Source organism: Odocoileus virginianus, chromosome 29 (assembly GCF_023699985.2).
Source record: "Odocoileus virginianus isolate 20LAN1187 ecotype Illinois chromosome 29, Ovbor_1.2, whole genome shotgun sequence".
NCBI classification, from domain to species: Eukaryota; Metazoa; Chordata; class Mammalia; order Artiodactyla; family Cervidae; genus Odocoileus; species Odocoileus virginianus.
The window spans coordinates 8125934-8147321 of record NC_069702.1 but is presented as its reverse complement, the minus strand read 5'-3'; positions in this window follow the sequence as shown (position 1 = coordinate 8147321).

Sequence of the window (21388 nt, the reverse complement as noted above, 5' to 3'; positions counted from 1 at the left end):
CTTCTGCATTGGCAGGAGGATTCTTTACCACTGAGCCACCTGGGAAGCCCACATATGCACATGTAATTTTTCTCCCTTTTCGGAAAAATGATATGCAAGACAAATAATACCACTAAGATTTTTCAAGGGACATGGAATTGAAAGGGATATGAGTAGTGTGACTTGAATGCTTGATGACATGGCATTAAAAGAGCCCGATGAACCCGTCTTTCTAATATGAATGTTCCCATGCTGGAAACATAGACTCTAGGTAGGTCAGTTTACAGGCCACTTCTATAGGCCTTGGAAATCATTTTATCTCTTTAAGATGACTTGGCAGAATTCCATTCTGTCCTTTTATTGTTGATATATACTATAGGTCTTAGGAAACAACCTTTTCCTCCCTTTCCTCTAGACTTTGAGGTGCATCAGCTTGCTTTTCCTCCGAGGTCCCAGGGGGATGTGGGAAGAAGGACTGACCCTGAAGAGTTAAGCTCATTAAGCCTTCCCTGCTGTCTGGTGGTGGTGGTGAAAGTCATTCAGTCATGTCCTACTCTTTAGGATCCCACGGACTATAGCCCTCCAGGCTCCTCTGTCCATGGGATTCTCCAGGCAAGAACACTGGAGTGGATGGCCAGTCCCTCCTCCACATGATTATTCCCAACCCAAGGACTGACTCAGGTCTCCTGCTTTGCAGGCAGAGTCTTCACCCTCTGAGCCCCCAGGGAAGCCCCTCATTGCTGTCTACACTTGGTCATTTCTCTGGAGGAAAAATAAACTCCCCTTCTCCAAATCTGCTGCCCTTTAGGGATAGAGTCCCAGACAGCCTCAATCAGTGCCCCGCACTCTTCCCGCTTCGTGGGCACAAGTGCAAACAGTGCTAAGGCATCCGCTTTGACTTTTCTCCCTGTTCTCAGTTCCCAGGGGATGGCCTGATGCATTCATTTGCTTGTCCCAAGGGAATCCTGCTTTCTTCTTCTGTTTACGGATGTTCTTGTTACATCTCCTTTAGCACCTCCCAGTGAGAAACAGAGGGTACACTCACATTAGTGCAATCTGAGAAGAATTTAATAATGAGCTGCTTACAAAGCTGGGAGCAGGGTTTAGGGAAACCACAAAGAACAGCCCAGTACTACAGGGCTATGGGGTCTGCTGCTGCTGCTGCGGCTGCCAAGGCGCTTCAGTCGTGCCTGACTCTGCAACCCCATAGACGGCAGCCCACCAGGTTCCTCTGTCCATGGGATTCTCCAGGCCAGAATACTGGAGTGGGTTGCCATTTCCTTCTCCACTATGGGGTCTAGTTGCCATCATAGGTCTGAAGGAGTGGAGAGAGGAGGAGAATCAGGAGACAGAGGAGGCTGGGTGATATGGACCTTCCCACAGGATCCCTGGCCTTGGGCAAAGTCAGTCCATGGCAGCCCCACAGCAACGGTAATAAATGCCACACTCTTCTTGGCTTCTCGCTCTTCCTTCTTCTGCTGGTGTGCAACGTTGGCCAAACCCAGTTGCAAGTCAGTGGGCAAGGGAGCTCAGTGATATATACTGAGGAATTTAACCTCTCAGGGTATAGCAGAGTGAACAAAAGTGGAGAGTGGACTTAGAGGGGCAAATGGAATAATCCAGCAAACTGCTGAAGGCCAGATTTTGTTATTAACATCCTTATTTTCTTCATATCTCATCCTGCACATAGTAGGTTTGCTATAGTTTATGTGACTATGACTTTCTTTAAAATAAGAGATGGATCATTGGCTTCCATATTCCAGGGCTCAACCAGTGCCCCAAAGCTGCTCCATAAGTATTTGTGGGGTGACTGGTGAGCGAATGAATGAATCAATGAGTGAATGAATGAATGAAGTGAGCTCCGTGGGGCCTTGCCTTTATTTGTAGCTCAGTGCTACAGATTCTGCTTGCAGCCTCTCCCCTGTCTTACTTATAGGCTTCTAGGACCAGTTCCTGTTACTGAATTTCTGTAGCCCCCTCCTGTACCTGGGACTGGCCGTGTGATACGGTTCTGGGATGCTTTGCTTCATCACCGCAGCGCCGAGTAGCAGCTCCTGCCTCGGGCACAGGCTCTGCTCTCTCTGCTCGGCAGTCAGTCTTTCTGTGACAGATGCGGAGCTCCTGTCCTCCTGCCAGGAAGGTTCTTCGAGGAAATCTCTGCTGGCTCTAGGCAGGTGAAATTGCTTTCTCCCTGACACACTTCCATGTATATGAACCGTTACGCAGACATCAGTTTCCTCCTCTGTCATGTTCTCGGCTCTGTCCAGGTGGACAAGACGTCACTGGGCATAAGGACGAAGAGCTGCAGTCCAGAGAGAGAGGAGACAAGCAGTAGGTCATCATTAATCGGGGATCAGTGAGGTTGCCGGAAAAGAGTTCTGCAGGAGCACAAATGAGAGGCATATATTCCAACCTGGAGGTTCCAGGAAGTCTTTTTGGAGGGGTTGGCATCTGATTTTGTAGGATGGGAATGAGCTAAGCAATGGAAAGTGAGAAATGTGCTCCAAGCTAAGTGAAGAGCATGATCAAAGTTAACAGATGCCTGGCGCTGCGGAGTGTGTGCAGGAAACACGAACAAATCTGCACGGTTAGCGATAAAGTGGAGGCATGGCAGGATGAGCTGCAGGTGGTTGGAACGGCAGGTGGGAGCAAGGATGTGGAAGACTTGGCATGCTAGGATTAGGTGTTATCAGGACTGCAGCTGCAGTGGGGTGCATGGGGCACGTGCCTCAAATGCCACATTTGAAAAGGCTTCCAAAACTTAGCAGTCAAGAGAAAAATATCAAAATTTGAAATAAAGACGAATACGTATCACTGACTTTTTCCTTTTGCCTCAGAATCCAACAAGGCTCAGAATGACAGTTACTGATCTTGTCTTTATAACATTGACGTGTATTGATCTCTTCAACAAATGTTGTCCAAACAACTGTATATCCACATGCAAAAGAATGAAGTTGGACCCACACGCCATATCATATACAAAAATTAGCTGAAAGCACCTGATAGTCCTAAATGTAAGGGCTAAAACTATACAGTCCCCAGAAGGAAACACCAGGAATCAGTTTTCATGATCTTTAGACAAGCAGTAATTTCTTAGATATGACACTAAAATCACAAGTGATAAAAGACTGACACATTGGACTTCATTACATTTAAAAACTTTTGTTTTCCTAAGGATACCATTACAAAAATGAAAAGACAGCTTAAAGATAGGGACAGAGTATGTGCAAACCATACATTTGTTAAGGCACTTGTATGAGGAGTATGTAAAGAACACTTCAGTTCAGTTCAGTTCAGTTCAGTCGTTCAGTCATGTCTGGCTCTTTGCAACATGGACTGCAGCACGCCAGGCTTCCCTGTCCATCACCAACTCCTGAAGCTTGCTCAAACTCATATCCTTCAAGTCGGTGATGCCATCCAACCATTTCATCCTCTGTTGTTCCCTTTTCCTCCTGTCTTCAATCTTTCCCAGCATCAGAGTCTTTTCCAATGAGTCAGTTTTTTGCATCAGGTGGCCAAAGTATTGGAGTTTCAGCTTTAGCATCAGTCCTTCTAATGAATATTCAGGACTGATTTCCTTTCGGATGAACTGCTTGATCTCCTTGCAGTCCAAGGGACTCTCAAGAGTCTCCTCCAGCACCACAGTTCAAAAACATCAATTCTTCAGTGCTCAGCTTTCTTTTAGTCCAACTCTCACATCCATACATGACCACTGGAAAAACCATAGCCTTGACTAGACGGACCTTTGTTGGCAAAGTAATGTCTCTGCTTTTTAATATGCTGTCTAGGTTGGTCTTAACTTTTCTCCCAAGGAGCAAGCATCTTTTAATTTCATGGCTACAGTCACCATTTGCTGTGATTTTAGAGACCCCTCAAAAATAAAATCTCTCACTGTTTCCATTGTTTCCCCATCTATTTGCCATAAAGTGATGAGACCAGATGCCATGATCTTAGTTTTCTGAATGTTGAGTTTTAAGTCAACTTTTTCACTCTTCTCTTTCACTTTCATCAAGAGGCTCTTTAGTTCTTCACTTTCTGCCATAAGGGTGGTTTTGTCTGCATGTCTGATGTTATTGATATTTCTCCCAGCAATCTTGATTCCAGCTTGTGCTTCACCCAGCCCAGCATTTCACATGATGTACTCTGCATATAAGTTAAATAAGCAGGTTGACAATTTACAGCCTTGACGTACTCCTTTTCCTATTTGAAACTAGTGTGTTGTTCCATGTTCAGTTCTAACTGTTGCTTCCTGACCTGCATATAGATTTCTCTGGAGGCAGGTCAGGTGGTCTGGTATTCCCACCTCTTTAATAATTTTCCACAGTTTGTTGTGATCCATATAGTCAAAGGCTTTGGCACAGTCAATGAAAGCAGAAGTAGATGTTTTTCTGGAACTCTTGCTTTTTCAATGATCCAATGAATGTTGGCAATTTGATCTCTGGTTCCTCTGCCTTTTCTAAATGCAGCTTGAATATCTGGAAGCTCATGGTTCATGTACTGTTGAAGCCTGGCTTGGAGAATTTTGAGCATTACCTTTTTAACATGTGAGATGAGGGCAATTGTGTGGTAGTTTGAGCATTCTTTGGCATTGCCTTTATTTGGGATTGGAATGAAAACTGACCTTCTCCAGTCCCGTGGCTGCTGAGTTTTCCATATTTGTTAAGAACACTTAACAACTCAAAAATAAAATGACAAATACCCAATTAAAAACTGGGCGAAATATTTGAGAAGATATTTCTTCAAAGAAGATGAATGGCTAATAAACATGTGAAAAGATGCTCAATGTCCTTAGTCATTAGGAAAATGGAAATCAAAGCCACAATGAGATAATATTTCACATTCAATAGAATGATAATGATAAAAAAGACAGAGCAACAAATATTGATAGGGATAAGGAAAAACTGAAACTCTCCTACATGGCTCATGGTAATGTGAAATATCGTGCATCCATTTTGGAAAACAGTATGGTAGCTCCTCAAAAAGTCAAACAGAGACATGTCATATGACTTTGCAATTCCATTCCTAGGTATTCTCCCAAGAGAAATGAAAACATGTTCAAGCAAAACTTGTACATGAATGTTGATAGCAGCGTTATTCATAGTAACCAAAACATAGAAACAGCCCCAATATCCACCCATTTTGTTGAATGAATCAACAGTTGTGGCATATTCATGCAATGGAATAATATTTCATCATTAAAAAGAAACGAAATACTGGTGTGTGTATGTGTGTGTGTGTGTGTGTGTGTGTGTGTGTGTGTGTGTTAGTTGCTCAGTAGTATCCATCTCTTTTGCAACCCCATGGACTGTAGCCCACCTGTCTCTTCTGTCTATGGGATTTCCCAGACAAGAACAATGAAGTGTTCCATTCCTTCTTTTCTCCAGGAGATCGTCCCGATCCAGGGATTGAACCTGGGTTTCATGCGTTGCAGGCAGATTCTTCGCCATCTGAGCTACCAGAGAAGCCCCACAGATACCATATAACCATTGTGAAATGAAACACAGATAACGCATTGAAAGCGTAAGTTAAGTGAAAGAAGCCAGCCACAAAAGACTGCATACTGCATGATTCCACTTCTATGAAATGTCAGGGACAGGGAACATGTGCAGTGCTTAGTCCCTCATTTGTGTCTGATTCTTTGCGACTCCATGGACTGCAGCCTGCTAGACTCCTGTGTCCCTGGGCAGATTCTCCAAGGGAGCTACAGAGAGATAAAATGTAGCTTAGTAGTTACTTAGAGCCAGAGGGAGTAGCACCAATGCTGGAGAGTGACTGTTAACAAGGTTATTTTTGGGGTGATCACACTGTTATAAAATTAGTTATAAATCAACTCTACTCCAATAAAATTTTTTTAAAAACTGTTAAAAATTAGAATATGGTAATGCTTGGGCAATTTTGTAAACATACCAAATCACTGAACCTCACACTTCAAAGAGATGAACTTTTGGTATGTAAATTACATCAAAATAAAGTTAAAACATTATTCACCTTGATTCCTGAGTGTTTGGGCACCTCGTTAAATCTTGTCCCTGGGGAAAGTGCCTTACTTGCCTCCCTCCAGTGCAGGCCCACGGAGTTCGACTTCATTGTGTGTTTTATAGGAAAGCTTTGAAAGGTTTAAAGCAGTGAATGGTCTGGTTTGTCTGCTGGTCATGTGGCTTTGCAGTGTGGGGGTGGGGGTGGCTAGAAATGGGCAATGCCAGAGGCAGGAACCCACTTGGGAGGTGGCTCTGAGAGCTTCTCTCCTGATGAATGAATGTGGCACCAAGAATGTGTGCGGAGAGCTGGTTAGGAGGGAAAATTGATGAGCTTGACTTGGGAGGGAGAGGTCTAAAATGCCTCCCAGGCTTTCCAGTCAATCTCAGTGCTACTGACTAACTTTGCACTTGGTGGAGTCTGGACTGCTTTTGAAGTAATCAGGGGATTATAAACCACCAGATCATCGCTCTGTTGTATTATCTCCTTGCTGAAATCTTGATGGCAGTCTTCTGCTCTTAGAGTAAACCCCAGCTCCCCTGCCACGGCCCCCTATCCTCCCTCTTCTTCACCCAGTTCAGCCACTCAGGTCTCTGTTTTGCTCCGAATATGCCAAGGTAGGTAGGATTACCTCTGGGACTCAGTATTCAGTTCTTCTGCCTGGAATCTTCCCCCAGCTCTTTTTATGACAGAATTTTTAGTGTTTCCCTGAATTATTATGTTTTCATGAAACCTCTCAAAGGGCCTTCTCTGCTTACCTTTTACGTCATCACTTAGTGTATTAATTTCCTACAATCACTGTGACAAATCTCTACAAACTTGCTGAAAACAACAGGAATTTATCTCACAGTTCTGTAGGTTAGAAGTCCAACATGAGTCTCACTGGGCTACAGTCAAGGTGTTGGGAGGGCTGTATTTCTTTTTCTGCGGAAAAAATCCATTTCCTTGCTGTTTTCAGTTGCTATAGCTCACTCATGACTCCTTTCTTCTATCTTCAAAGCCAGCAGCACTGCATTTCTGGTCATTCTTCAGTTCAGTTCAGTTGCTCAGTTGTGTCTGACTCTTTTTGATCCCATGGACTGCAGCACGCCAGGCCTCCCTGTCCATCACCAACTCCTGGAGTTTACCCAAACTCATGTCCATCGAGGTGGTGATGCCATCCAACCATCTCTTCCTCTGTCATCCCGTTCTCGCGCCTTCAATCTTTCCCAGCATCAGGGTCTTTTCAAATGAGTCAGCTCCTCGCATCAGGTGGCCAAAGTATTGGAGTTTCAGTTTCAGCATCAGTCCTTCCAAAATCCATTCTTAGATACTCACATTTTCCCAGACTCTCATCTTCTGCCTGCCTCCTCTACTTTTGAGGATCCCTGTGATTATCCTGGGCCCAGTCAGACATCCCAGGTTAATTTATCTTAAGGTCAAGCTGATTAGCAACCTTAATTCCATCTTCAGGCTTATTTCTCTTTTGTCACGTAACCTAGCATATTTGCAAGTTTTGAGATTAGGATGTGGACAGAAGGTCATGGGAAGCTGTAACCTGTTGACATAGGTAAAATCTCAAAAGTGGATCAGAATGTGGAAAAGAATTGTTCTCAAACACATCAGTCCATCAGAAGCTGTTTATCTGTTCACATATTCAACAATGTGTTTTAAGTACCTCCTTTTAAGTACCAGTGTGTGAGATGAGTGCAAATGTGTGGCAGTTTGAACATTCTTTGGTATTGCTTTTCTTTGAGATTGAATGAAAACTGATCTTTTCCAGTCCTGTGGCCTAAGTAAATGCTCAAAATTCTCCAAGCCTGGCTTCAATAGTACATGAATCACGAGCTTCCAGATGTTCAAAGTAGATTTAGAAAAGGCAGAGGAGCCAGAGACCAAATTACCAACATCCATTGGATCATAGGAAAAGCAGGAGAATTCCAGAAAAACATCTACTTCTTCTTTATTGATTATGACAAAGCCTTTGACTGTGTAGATCACAACAAACTGTGGAAAATTCTTCAAAAGATGGGAATACCAGATCACATGACCTGCCTCCTGAGAAATCTGTATGCAGGTCAAGAAGCAACAATTAGAACTGGACATGGAACAACAGACTGGTTCCAAATTGGGAAAGGAGTGCAGCAAGGTTGTATATTTTCACCATGTTTGTTTAACTTATTTGCAGAGTGCATCAAGTGAAATGCTGGGCTGGAGGAAAGCACAAGCTGGAATCAAGATTGCCAGGAGAAACATCAATAACCTCAGATATGCAGATGACACCACCCTTATGGCAGAAAGTGAAGAGGAACTAAAGAATCTCTTGATGAAAGTGGAAGAAGAGAGTGAGAAAATTGGCTTAAAACTCAACATTCAGAAAACTAAGATTATGGCATCTGGTCCCATCACTTTATGGCAAATAGATGGGGAAACAATGGAAGCAGTTATTTTCTTGGGCTCCAAAATCACTGCAGATTGTGACTGCAGCCATGAAATTAAGACACTTGCTCCTTGGAAGAAAAGTTATGACCAACCTAGACAGCATATTAAAAAACAGAGACATTATTTTGCTGACGAAGATCTGTCTTGTCAAGGCTATGGTTTTTCCAGTGGTCATGTATGGATGTGAGAGTTGGACTATAAAGAAAGCTGAGCGCTGAAGAATTGATGCTCTTGAACTGTGGTGTTGGAGAAGACTCTTAAAAGTCCCTTGGACTGCAAGGAGATCCAAGCAGTCCATCCTAAAGGAGATCAGTCCTGAATATTCATTGGAAGGACTGATGCTAAAGCTGAAAGTCCAATATTTTGGCCACCTGATGCAAAGAACTGACTCATTTGAAAAGACCCTGATGCAGGGAAAGATTGAAGGTAGGAGGAGAAGGGGACAACAGAAGATGAGATGGTTGGATGGCATCACCAACTTAATGGACATGAGTTTGAGCAAGCCCCGGGAGTTAGTGATGGACAGGGAGTCCTGGCATGCTGCAGTCCATGGGGCTGCACAGAGTTGAGCAGGACTGAGTGACTGAACTGAACTTTAAGTACCAGATGCTGTTCCTTTGGGATATATTAGACAGAGCAAAGATGTTAGCCTCTCAGACCTCACATTTTTTAAAAAAATTAATTAATTTATTTTTGGCTGTGCTGGATCTTCATTGCTGTGAGGGCTTTTCTCTAGTTGTGGCAAGCAGGGGCTACTGTCAAGTTGCAGTATGTGGGCTTCTCATTGCAGCGGCTTCTCTTACTGTGGAGCATGGGTTCTAGGATGCTTGGGCTTCAGTAGTTGTGGCTCCCGGGCTTTAGAGCACAGGCTCAATAGTTGCAGCACATGGGCTTAGTTGCTCAGCAGCATTTGGGATCTTCTGAATCAGGGATCAAACCCATGTCTCCCAGGATGGCAGGCAGATTCTTTACCACTGAGCTACCAGGGAAACTCCCAGACCTTATATCTTTTGTAGAGGTTTTAATAATATGGAGGCTTGGGTCCCCATCAGCCACTCTGGAAGCTTAGCCACTTTGATGAAGATGATACATCATGAAATGGCAAGTTAGAATCATTTAAATCTATTTTTTCCTACATTTTGACCATCATTCCAGAGGAAGAGTTTTTTTTTGGAACTGTGCTTCTAAAACCATCTGTGGTGAAGGACAAATTGTTTTTTTAACTTCCAGTCCATTTGAGATACTTTTGGAAAATACATAAAGTATAAAAATAATTTCTAGAAAAATAAAAGTTTGCTTCATTGTCATGATGGTGTCAAATGCCTGTAAATGTTCCTAAACACTCTCGATTTCTATAGAACGGTGTCATAAGCAGACGACAAGTATTTCTCAGAGCAGCCCCAGACCTGTGTGTCTGACTTAGTCTCCATTTCTCATCTATAAAATGAGAAATATATATGGTGAGTCATTATGAGGATTCAACTGCATAATGCAAATCACCAAAGTCATTGTCTGGCTTAACAAGTAATAGTTACTAATTCTCATAGCTATTATGCCTTTTGGGCTTCCTAACTGGCTCAGTTGTGAAGAATCCACCTGCCAATGAACGAGAAGCATGAGATGTGGGTTTGATCCCTGGGTTGGGAAGATTCCCTGGAGGATGAAGTGGCAACCCACTCCATCTTCTTGCCTGGGAAATCCCATGGACAGAAGAGCCTGGCGGGCTACTCTCCATAGGGTCTAAGCCTGACGTGACTCAGCAATTAAACAACATCAATGTTATGCCTTAACATTTCTTAACAGTATTATAATATTCAATTTTTGGTGTCATAAAAATCAATTTAGGGTCCTTTGCTTCTCCAGCAGAAAGCCACATCTTGCTGACTTGTCATAAAAAGGGTGTAGAATTCCAATATCTATGGGTGGGATTTGTTTTTGCCTACAAATAACAGTGCAAACAAAATATGTCTTTGAATACTGTTGATGAATACTAATCATTGAGAAACCCCCATTTGCTTTTCAAACACCAGCCAGATGTTACCCTTCCTTGCTGGAAACTGTGCCCACCCTCAGGCCCATTAGACAAAATGCTGGCTGTCACCAGCTGACAAGGTCTGGGGATTGACTCTTTTTAAATAGCCGTAAGGTCATGGGGATTAGACGTTCTCCAGGGAGTCACAGGAGAAGGAGAATGTCAGCTTCACCTTTTTCCCTCCAAGATGGCTCAGTGACATTTTTAGAAAGGAGGGACTGTTGGCTACCTGTCAGCCCTGAATGGGAAACACAAGGTTAGATGCAAAGTGAGAAGGTCACTCGCCACCTGGAGACACAGCTGTAATTTCATTCAGCGGAGCAGCATTAAAGGGACCGCGTGGAGAACTCTTTTGAGAGCTGGAAATCAGAGACAAAGCCTGGCAGGTGAGAGAGAGGCAACTTGGCAGGAGAGAGACAGCAAGAGCTTTGGCAATAGAGGGTCCTGGGGTTGAATCTCAGCCCCCGTGCGTACTGATTGTGTGACCTAATGCACATGACACAGCCTCTCGGACAATGGAGCCCCCCTTACGGGATGGTCACGGGTGTCAGCGATGTTGTATATGAGTGTCTGGCACACAGCGAGTGATAGATGGAGTCTAGCTATTGCTGGTCTTGTGTTACTCACCCAAAGAGCAAGGTCCACCAAAAATCCCTGTAGCCTCCTTTTTCTGTTTGTCACATCTTTTAAGACCTTTGCACGTGAACAGCAGTTGAACATGGGTCAGACGGTCCTGAGAGATGGGGGGCGAGAGCCGTTATCGAAAGGGAGTCGGGTTCCGATCCCCAAATCCGGAGTGGCGGAGATGGGCACTGCGAGGCATCCAGTGTGGTAACGCAACAGATCCGGAGAAGCCGGCGGGAGCCCGGGGGAGAGTTCTCTTTTCTTTGTGAAGGTCAGGGCGCCCTGGAATGGGTTCACCCCGAGAGAGGGGCCTGTGCCTTGGAAAGCATCGCAGTAACGGAAACAAAAAAACAAAACTTATGCACGTGGATGACTCCGTTAGTTCTCATGCATAACAGACACTGGGTGTTGACCAATCACACACACTGACCATTTTGTCTCTTTGTTTTTCTGGATACAAAACTTCTGTCCTTAACAAGAAATTCAAGTAGGCCGCAGCACATGTGTGTGTGTTTTGTGATTGGTTGTTTTTACTAAAGATGTGCAACTTCTTTGAGGAAGAGTCTCTTGGCATTACTGTCATCCTTCTCTTAAAGACACGGTGTTGGGCTTTTGGTCTACAGAGTTTCTACTGGGCTAAGCTAGATTTAGAAATCTCAAGTCTCTTCTTTGAGAAGAAAAACGTGGAATAAGAAACATGGATGTTTCCTTCACTCAGTGGGAGTAATGGCCAATGAGAATGAGGGCATAGTTTAATTGGACTTAAAAGACAATTGTTTACGGAGATGCAGTGCTCTGAACTGCTCTTCTCTGTCTTGATAAGAAAGTGGAAAGAGTCAAAATAATTTTGACACAGTGAGTTAATCAAAGCATGTTGTTAGCTGGCTAATCAGCTCAGGGCAAAGGTGTCAGGTAAAATTAAATTTGCTTTTGCTCTATGCTCTCTCTCATGTTAGAGCTTGGATAAGAACTGTCTGAACTTCAGAGAGATGTCAGTTGAAATGAGGAAAATGAAAAGAACTTGCTTTTGTTGGCCTGGAATCTAACCCTGTAACCCTAAGGACTGTGATAATGCCAGTAATTTTGTGAAACAGTTTGGAGAGTTGAAGTTATTGGCACATTTATTGAAGCCACTGCCGTATTTAAAAAAAAAAAAAATCTGAGATGCCCCTGATTGTAAGATCCACCATTCTTCTCCTTACCTCTAAGAAAGAAAGGAAAAGAAAAGCATTGCCAATGAATATTAGCACATCATCAGTTGTAAGATGGATCCTGACTGCAGAGAGATTAAAATATAAAGATATGTACATATCACAATGAGTAAACTGCTGTAATTTATGGGAGCCTTTCTGTAAATTGCTGTTGATTATTTAAGCTGTGAAAAGACCTCACTAAACTTATTTTCATTTGGCCCTACTATGTATTTTGTAGATTTCACCTTAGTCCCATAAGTCTCCTTTTTCCATCCTGCTTCATGTGTGAGCGGATGGAAGCTGTGAGTCCCTGGTTGATATCTAAATACTAGAAGAAGTCTCACCCACTGACATCCTACCCTTTCTGTGATTCCCTCGTCTCTCTTCTCATCAAGGGTGAAGGCTCTGTCCCTCATAGGAACTTCCCTCCAGATTTTCTTTGGGGGAACTCCAAATTTTTTGTCTCTCTCTACTAAGCAGAGCCAATTCTTCCTTCTCAGGCTGTGTCCCTAGATTTATAGAGCAAAGACAACCAGGAGTTTAACAAAACAAAGTTCCCTCAGCCAGAAAAAAGAAAACAAACAAAAAAAGACCTGTCTTTGCAAGCCGCAGAATGAGCATCTATTTTTGGGTGTGCGTGTTCCTTGGGGCCTCTCCCCTTAGCTGAAATGCCTTGTGTACTATTTATCATCAAACAAAACTTCAGGGTCTTTCACAAGGGAGATTCTTGTAATGGCCGCTGAGGCAATCTTTCTCCAGTGTCGTTGTCTCGGTGTGAAATGCTATGTATATATGCATATGAGACTATGTATGATTCATGAGAGGTGGGCTCTCATGTACTCAGGGCTGGGGCATGGGCTACTTTCCTTTGTGTGGTGGGGATGGTTCCGGGGAGTAACGTGGTGGTTTGTTTCTATCTCGTCTCCTAAATGAAATAAGTGAAACTTGTTTGAAAGACAGAAACCACACTATGTGAGAAGTCCTTTGGTCAGGTGGTAGATTTGAATCTGAGTAATTTTTGAGTTCATATACTGCCATGATTAATACCACTAGCAGCCCATACGACTTGAGGACCTATGTGTGAAGCCCTCTGTATGGAGGAAGAAGCTATTCTAACTCACACATTACTTGCCAGAAATAGAGGCTCAAGGTGGTAAGTAACTTGCTCAAGGGCACACAGCATTTTGGAGAAAAATAATGGTGATGATGATGATGATGATAATTTTGGTCTCTGAAGACAGTTCTCTCATCACAGAGTTTGAATAGCTAAGAAGATCTGGGATTTCTGGAAAGTAATTATGAAACACATTTTGAACCCATCCTGGAATCACAAACTGCTTTAGGAAACCTAGGCCACAAACAGGAGCCTGGTCACCATGGCTGCAGGATGAAATGGTGGTCTAGGCTGTGTCCTTTGTCAAAGATCTCTGACCCACAGACTTAGAAAACAGACTTTCAGTTGCTGGGGGGCGGCGGGGGGGGGGGAGCGGCAGTTTGAGAGTTTGGGATGGACAGGTACACACTGCTGTATTTAAAATGGATAACCAACAATATCCTACTGTATAGCACATGGAACTCTGCCCAATGTTATGTGGCAGCCTGGATGGGGCAGGGATTTGGGGAAGAATGGATACGTGTGTATGTATGGCTTAGTCCCTTCACAGTTCACCTGAAACTATCACAACATTGTTAATTGGTTATACGTCAATATAAAACAAAAAGTTCAAAGATGAAAAAATAAAAAAAAGATCGCTTTTCTGGAGAGACAGGGGCTCTGAGTGAGGGAGACTGACACTAGCTTTCTCATGAACTCTTACAACACTTCAAGTTTCATTTTCAGCTAGACAGCCTAGCGTAGAACATGCATAAATCCTTCCTTTTCTTTCACAACTCTGTAGCATATCTCATAATTTAGCAACTGTAAAAATGAATAAGTACAATTAACAATGTCGAGCGAAAGACAACTGAGCTTATAACTGGTTATAAGTCAGTTGAATCTCAATTGAATTGAAGTCAATTAAGCAATATAATGACCCTAATGAATATCCTGGTTTTCTGGTTTCTCCATAAATCAGGAGGCATCGCCAGCTCCTTTGCATTCTCCATTCTAGTGTCGGGGCTGGTTTAGGACTAGTAGGAGCCTACTTTGTTCTTTCTTGATCCTTGTCTTCATGCTTCATTCTAAGGTTAGTCTAAGGCTTCAAGGTATGGGTAGATAAAGAGCAGTGCAGTGTGTGTTAGTCTTCCCTCTAGCCTGGCTGAGTCCCTGCCCTGGACATCCAGGCAGACTTGAGGCCAGCCTAGGAACTGGCAGGACCTGACGGTGAGATGGCCTTTGGGAGTAAGAACAGGAGGAATGGACATGGACTCTGACCTGGGAAAGTGGGTTTCAGGTCACGAAGGAGGAGGAGAAGGTTTGGGGACCAAAAATCATGGTTCGGAGCATTTGGAACCTGAGATATATTATTTCTTTATAATAATTCTATGCAGTGAATAATCTGCATTGCATCCTGGGGGAGAGGTTTGGTAGGGACCTTGGGCCAGATGAGGGAGAAAAAGATGAATGGAAGGCGAGTGGAAAACTCCACGGAGACTTCTGCTTAGGGCTCCTTAGGGCCTCACACTGAAGCCAAACACATCATTTAAAAGGCTGAACAGTGTCACCTCCTACATACACCCTTGTCTGCCAGAAATAATAAAATACACATTCAGCGTAATAGCCCAAGTCTTGTCCCCAAGGACCTACATTTTGTATTACCTCCTTTTTTGCTGTCAGGAAAGACAGCCTATTTGCTTAATAAGGAAATCTGTATCATTCTCTCATTTGCCTACAGACATTAAGCTTCCAATAAGATGTAAGTTTTTCTAAATAGGCCCAGCTCTTGGAATGTATGTACCCACTGGGAAAACATGCGAGCTAAGAGGCATGAGTGTTATAAGGGCTAAAATCTAAAATGAGTAAGACAAAGCCAGGATGGCAGGTTTAGGATTTGTCTGAGTTGTGTGTTAGGGGACTTAATAAGAGCTTCAGATGGCTTAAAGGCGACAGTGCTTTAGAAAAGGGCAAAGTCAGCCCTGCTCTAGTACCACTGGTCCAGTAGTTGTCCCCAACTGCCTGCCCTTCAGTAGGCACTTTATCATCATCATTAATGGTAATAACTCTTTATCCTTGTAAAGCACTTTATGTGATTTCTGTGGTTACATATTCCATCATAATTCTGGGATGAGACCTAGCAGGCAATTATTAATCTTCTTTCAAAGGGAGGGAAACTGAGACCCAGAGAGGTTGGCTGCTTTGCCCAATGCCGTGTATGGAGTAAGTGACAAATCTTGGTTATGGTTGTTGTAACCCCTGCTTTCCACATCCAGGTCTACTGTCCTGTTTAGAGAACTTGTTATTTCTCCTTTGGACCATTATAGCAGCCAGTGCATTGATGTCTCTGCTACCAGTCTTTTGCTTCTTTGGTTTATGCTGCAGTAGAGTCATCTTCCTGTAACAGGGCCCAAATCATGTTTGTTTTCATCCTTACAAACCTTTAGTGTCTCCCCACAGCCTACCAAAAAGGGTCCAACATCTCTGCAAAGCCACTGCTAATCTGGTCCCAGATGATGAGCCCGAGATATTCTAGCAATATTAAACCACTCAGGATTAGCCAGATAGGCCTTCTACCTTCTTACCTTGTGCTGCTGCTTATACTGTTCCTTCAGCATGGAACACGTCTTTCTTTTGTCTGTAATTTAAATCCTGCTCATTCTTTAAGGGTCAGTTCAAATGCCACCGCTTACATGGCATGGTCTCTGATCACCCCATTCAAAATTAATGTTCCCTTTCTTCTCGATTGTATCAATCCTTCCCTACAGTGCTTGTTCTACTCTACTTTGTGTTATGGTTCATAACACCCAGGCCTGAATTTCTCTGCCCTTTGAATTCTTTGAAGGAAGGCCAGGAATTGACTCATTGCTCACTCACACCATGGCAGATATGCAGTAGACACTTTTTAAGAGAATGATCACCAACTTGATATATTTAACTTATTATTTTAAATAATTCATTTATTTTTGGGTGCCCTGGGACTTTGCTGTCATGGGTGGGTTCTCTCTGGCTGCAGCGAGCAGGGACTACTCTCTAGTTGCAGTTTGCAAGCTTCTTATTGCAGTGGCTTCTGACGGTAAAGACTATGCAAGCAACGCAGAAGACCTGGGTTCAGTCCCTGGGTCCGGAAGATCCCCTGCAGAAGGGAATGGCTACTGACTCCAGTATCCTTGCCTGGAGAAGTCCATGGACAGAGGAGCATGGTGGTCTACAGTCCCTAGCGTCACAAAGAGCTGGACATGACTGAGTGACTAACACTTTTTCCTGTTGAGGAGCACAGGCTCTAGAGCTCAGGCTCAGTAATTGCAATGTGCAGGCTTAGTTGCTCCAAAGCATGTGGAATCTTCTTGGAACAGGGATTGAACCCGTGTCCCCTGCATTGGCAAGCACATTCTTAACCACTGGACCACAAGGGAAATCCAGTAAATACTTATTTAATGAATAAATTCGTTAATAGGACAAGCAAATATCCTTCCCAGGAGAGTCAGTAAGCAAGGAGATATGTTTAGTGTTGGACTTGTAGAGAAATGGACTATTTAGGGCTCTACCAAACAGTGATTCCACAAACTGTTTGTGTTCTACCCTTGTCTTTCTGTCTGGCTACATAAAAATGATCTGGATTGCTTGTTGAAAATGCTGATTCCTGGGCTCTTATTCCAGAGTTTTCTGTCTGGGAATAGGTGCTTTACCAGATTGTCCAGGTGATTGTATGCTAAACTATGCTTGGGAAACACTGATGTAAAGTGTCATGAATCTTTAGGAATGTTTGGATTCATAAAATGAGTCAAGTTGACTGATGATATGTTAAATTCATTCATGAGACTGGAATTAGTATTTTTGAATAGTTTCCTTACTCATGACTCCCTGAGGCTTACAAATGAATTCAAGACTATTGTGTCCCAGCAGGAAAAATATAAGTGGCTTCCTGATGGGGGCCAGAGGATGCTCTGACTTATTTTATTGAAAATTTGACTTTTATTTTCTGTAAATTCATCCTTTATTTCCCATCCTGTGTTTTGTTGATTTTTCACTGCCTGTCACGTGTGCATATCTCTTTTTCATTCTCAAAATGCCAGGGAAATGATTGCTTGATGAACACACCTCCTTCATCTTCAACCAACGTAGTATTGCTTCATAACATTAGATATTTTACCTCAAAGGTAGATTAAGCAGTTCACCAGGGTGGTTATCTATGAGTGCTTGCACACTCATCAAAGATACCAAAATTATAAATCGGATTTTTTTTACTACTGAAAAAACAACATATCCCTTGCTTTTATGTACATAGCATGATTGACCATGAAGGATCATTTACAGTATAAAAAGCTTAATGGAAAGTTTAAGAATCACAATTTTTTATTATTAGTACTGGCATCAGTGTGAGTATTACCACGCCTGCTATTCTAGTGTTTGAACCACCACCAAAATTTGATTGATTAGTATGTTGGAAATAGTCATGAAGAAATAGAAAGCAGGTATTGATACATAATGTTTGTATTTGTGGAAATTGTAGCTCAAAGTCTTTGAACATTTTGCCTAGCATGAGGGGAGTTTATGTTTATTGCATTCCTGTAGTGTGGGAGGTGTAGACTCCAACCACAGTGAGGATGATGGTAATGGTAACACAGCTTCCCTTCCTCTTACCTGGCATGAAACATGGTATGTTCTTCTTTTTGATTAATTTTTATTAAAGTATAGTTGAATTACAATGTAGTATTAATACTGCTATCAGCAAAGTGACTCAGCTATTAATGAGTCATAATTATATATTTATATATATGTATACACATATATATATGCATTCTTTAGAGATGGGAATACCAGACCACCTGACTTGCATCCTGAGAAATCTGTATGCAGGTCAAGAAGCAACAGTTAGAACTGGACATGGAACAACAGACTGGTTCCAAATTGGGAAAGGAGTGCAACAAGGTTGTATATTTTCACCTTGTTTGTTTAATGTATATGCAGAGCGCATCAAGTGAAATGCCAGGCTGGATGAAGCACAAGCTGGAATCAAGATTGCTGGGAGAAATATCAATAACGTCAGCTATGCAGATGACACCACACTTATGGCAGAAAGTGAAGAAGAACTAAAGAGCCTCTTGTTGAAAGTGAAAGAGGAGAGTGAAAAAGCTGGCTTGAAGCTCAACATTCAGAAAACTAAGATCATGGCATCCGGTCCCATCACTTCATGGCAAATAGATGGGGAAACAACAGAAATAGTGAGTGATTTTATTTTGGGGGGCTCCAAAATCACTGTAGATAGTGATTGCAGCCATGAAATTAAAAGACATTTGCTGCTTGGAAGAAAAGTTATGACCAACCTAGACAGCATATTAAAAAGCAGAGACATTGCTTTACCAAGAAAGGTCCGCCTAGTCAAAGCTATGGTTTTTCCAGTAGTAATGTATCAATGTGAGAGTTGGACTATAAAGAAAGCTGAGCACCAAAGAATTGATGCTTTTGAACTGTGGTATTGAAGAAGACTCTTGAGAGTCCCTTGGACTGCAAGGAGATCCAACCAGTCAATCTTAAAGGAAATTAGTCCTGAATATTCATTGGAAGGACTGATGCTGAAGCTGAAACTCCAGTACTCTAGCCACCTGATGTGAAGAACTGACTCACTGGAAAAAACCCCGATGTTGGGAAAGATTGAAGGTGGGAGGAGAAGGGGACCCAAAAAATGAGATGGTTGGATGGCATCACCGATGCAATGGACATGAGTTGGAGTAGGCTTCAGGAGTTGGTGATAGATAGGGAAGCCTGGCATGCTGCAGTCCACAGGGTCGCAGAGTTGGACATGACTGAGCAACTGAGCTGAACTGAATGGATACATTCTTTTTCATATTCTTTTCCATTATGGTCTATCACAGGATTTTGAGTATAGTTCCTTGTGCTATACAGTAGAACCTTATTGTTTATCCATTCTATATATACCAGTTTGCATCTGTTACCCCCCAAATTCCCTGGGGGCTTCTCTAGTAGCTCAGCTGGTAAAGAATCTGTCTACAATGCAAGAGACCCTGGTTCGGTTCCGAGGCCAGGAAGACCCCCTGGAGAAGGGATGGGCTACCCACTCCAGTATTCTTGGGCTTCCCTGGTGGCTCAGAGAGTAAAGAATCCGCCTGCAATGCAGGAGACCTGGGTTTGATCCCTGGGTTGGGAAGATCCCCTGGAGGAGGTCATGGCAATCCACTCCGGTATTCTTGCCTGAGAATCCCCATGGACAGAAGAACCAGGTGGGCTACAGTCCATGGGATCACAAAGAGTCTGACACAACTGAGTGACCAAGCACAATACATCACCCAAATCCCACTCCTGCCTTCTCAAAACTCCCACCCATTGGCAACCACCAGTCTATTCTCTGTGTCCTTGATTTTGCGAAACAGGGTATATTATTTTTTTAAATATTTTTTTTTCCCACAAATATTTGTTTGTTTTAATGAGGTTGGTGCAGACAAGGTCCATTTAAAACCTACACTGCAGGCCAAACACTACAAACAAATTCAAAAAGAGCAGTGCTCTGTTGTATACATGTTCTATGGATAACTTTTTTGTTTTTTGGCCTTGCCATGGGGCATGTGGCATCTTAGTTCCCTGATCAGAGATATAACCTGAGCCCCTGCAATAGAAGCACAGAGTCTTAACCACTGGACATCCAGGTAATTCCCTCCTGCACGAGTAACTTTAACTGCCAATGCAAATTAGAACTTTTCTGGGATCTTCTGACAAGATTTTTCCTTCATCTTAAAATGCTTTCCTGTCAGTGAAGCCATCTTTGGAGTTAGTCATTGTTCCCATCACCTCTCTCACCTTGATTTTAATCTGATATTCCCCTTTTTTTGGTCCAGACCCTCAGATTTTCAAAGTAGCTTCAAGTTAAGGAAAGGTCATTTCCCCACAGTTCAGTTGTCTGAAAACCTTCCATCTCCCACTGAAAGTCATTGTCCAGGAATGAAGCAATCACATGCTAGAACTTCAGGGCCAATTGGAAAGTCATTTATGAATTCTCACATTAGTTGATCTCATTTATCACAAGCCTACAAATGCACAGACCTGGAGAAGGCAGCCAGTCTCTCTGTGGACATGTGTAATTTTAATTTTTTTTAATTTAATTTTTATTGGAGTATAGTTGCTATAGTTTTTCCAGTAGTCATGTACGGATGTGAAGATTGGACCATAAAGAGGGTTGAGCACTGATGAATTGATGCTTTCCATCTGGGTGGTTGAACGTCCCTTGGACAGCGTGGAGGTCAAACTTGTCCATCCTAAAGGAAATCAATCCTGAATATTCATTAGAAAGACTGATGCTGAAACTGAAACTCCAACACTTTGGCCACCTGATGCAAAGGGCTGACTCATTGAACAAGACCCTGATGCTCAGAAAGATTGAGGGCAGGAGGAGAAGGGGGCAACAGAGGATGAGATGGTTGGATGGCATCACTGACTCAATGGACATGAGTCTGAGCCAACTCTGGGAGATGGTGGAGGACAGGGAAGCCTGGCATGCTGCAGTCCGTGGGGTCTCAAAGAGTCGGACACGACTGAACAAAAAATAGTTGCTTTCCAGTGTTCTGCAGTTTTGGCTGCACAGTAGGTGAGCCGGTCACACACATACACATGTTCCATTCTTTTTGGACTTTCTTCCTGTTCAGGTCACCACAGTGCATTAAGTAGGGTTCCTTGTGCTATATACCGTATGTTTGCATTAGTTATCTATTTTATACTCATGTAATTTTTAAAAAGGAGAGGGTGATATGAAGCAGGCTGAGGTCTGATCACCAAAAAACAGCACAAGGTAAATAAACAATAGAGAATCATAGGCATTAGAATTCAAATGGCCAGATGTTTGAGAGATGGGCTGCCAGTTTTCAATTCTGTGTCCAACAGCACATTACAAAAGAACTATTTTTAAAAATAAAAGGGAATTAAGGGACAAGAAAGAAAGCAAAAAGAATATCTGAACAATTGAATGACCCCCTGTTAGTTCCTGATAAACTTCAATCACACCTTCCTCGATCCCCAGTCCTTTTGGAGAGTGATTATCAGCAATTCTCTGACCTTCAA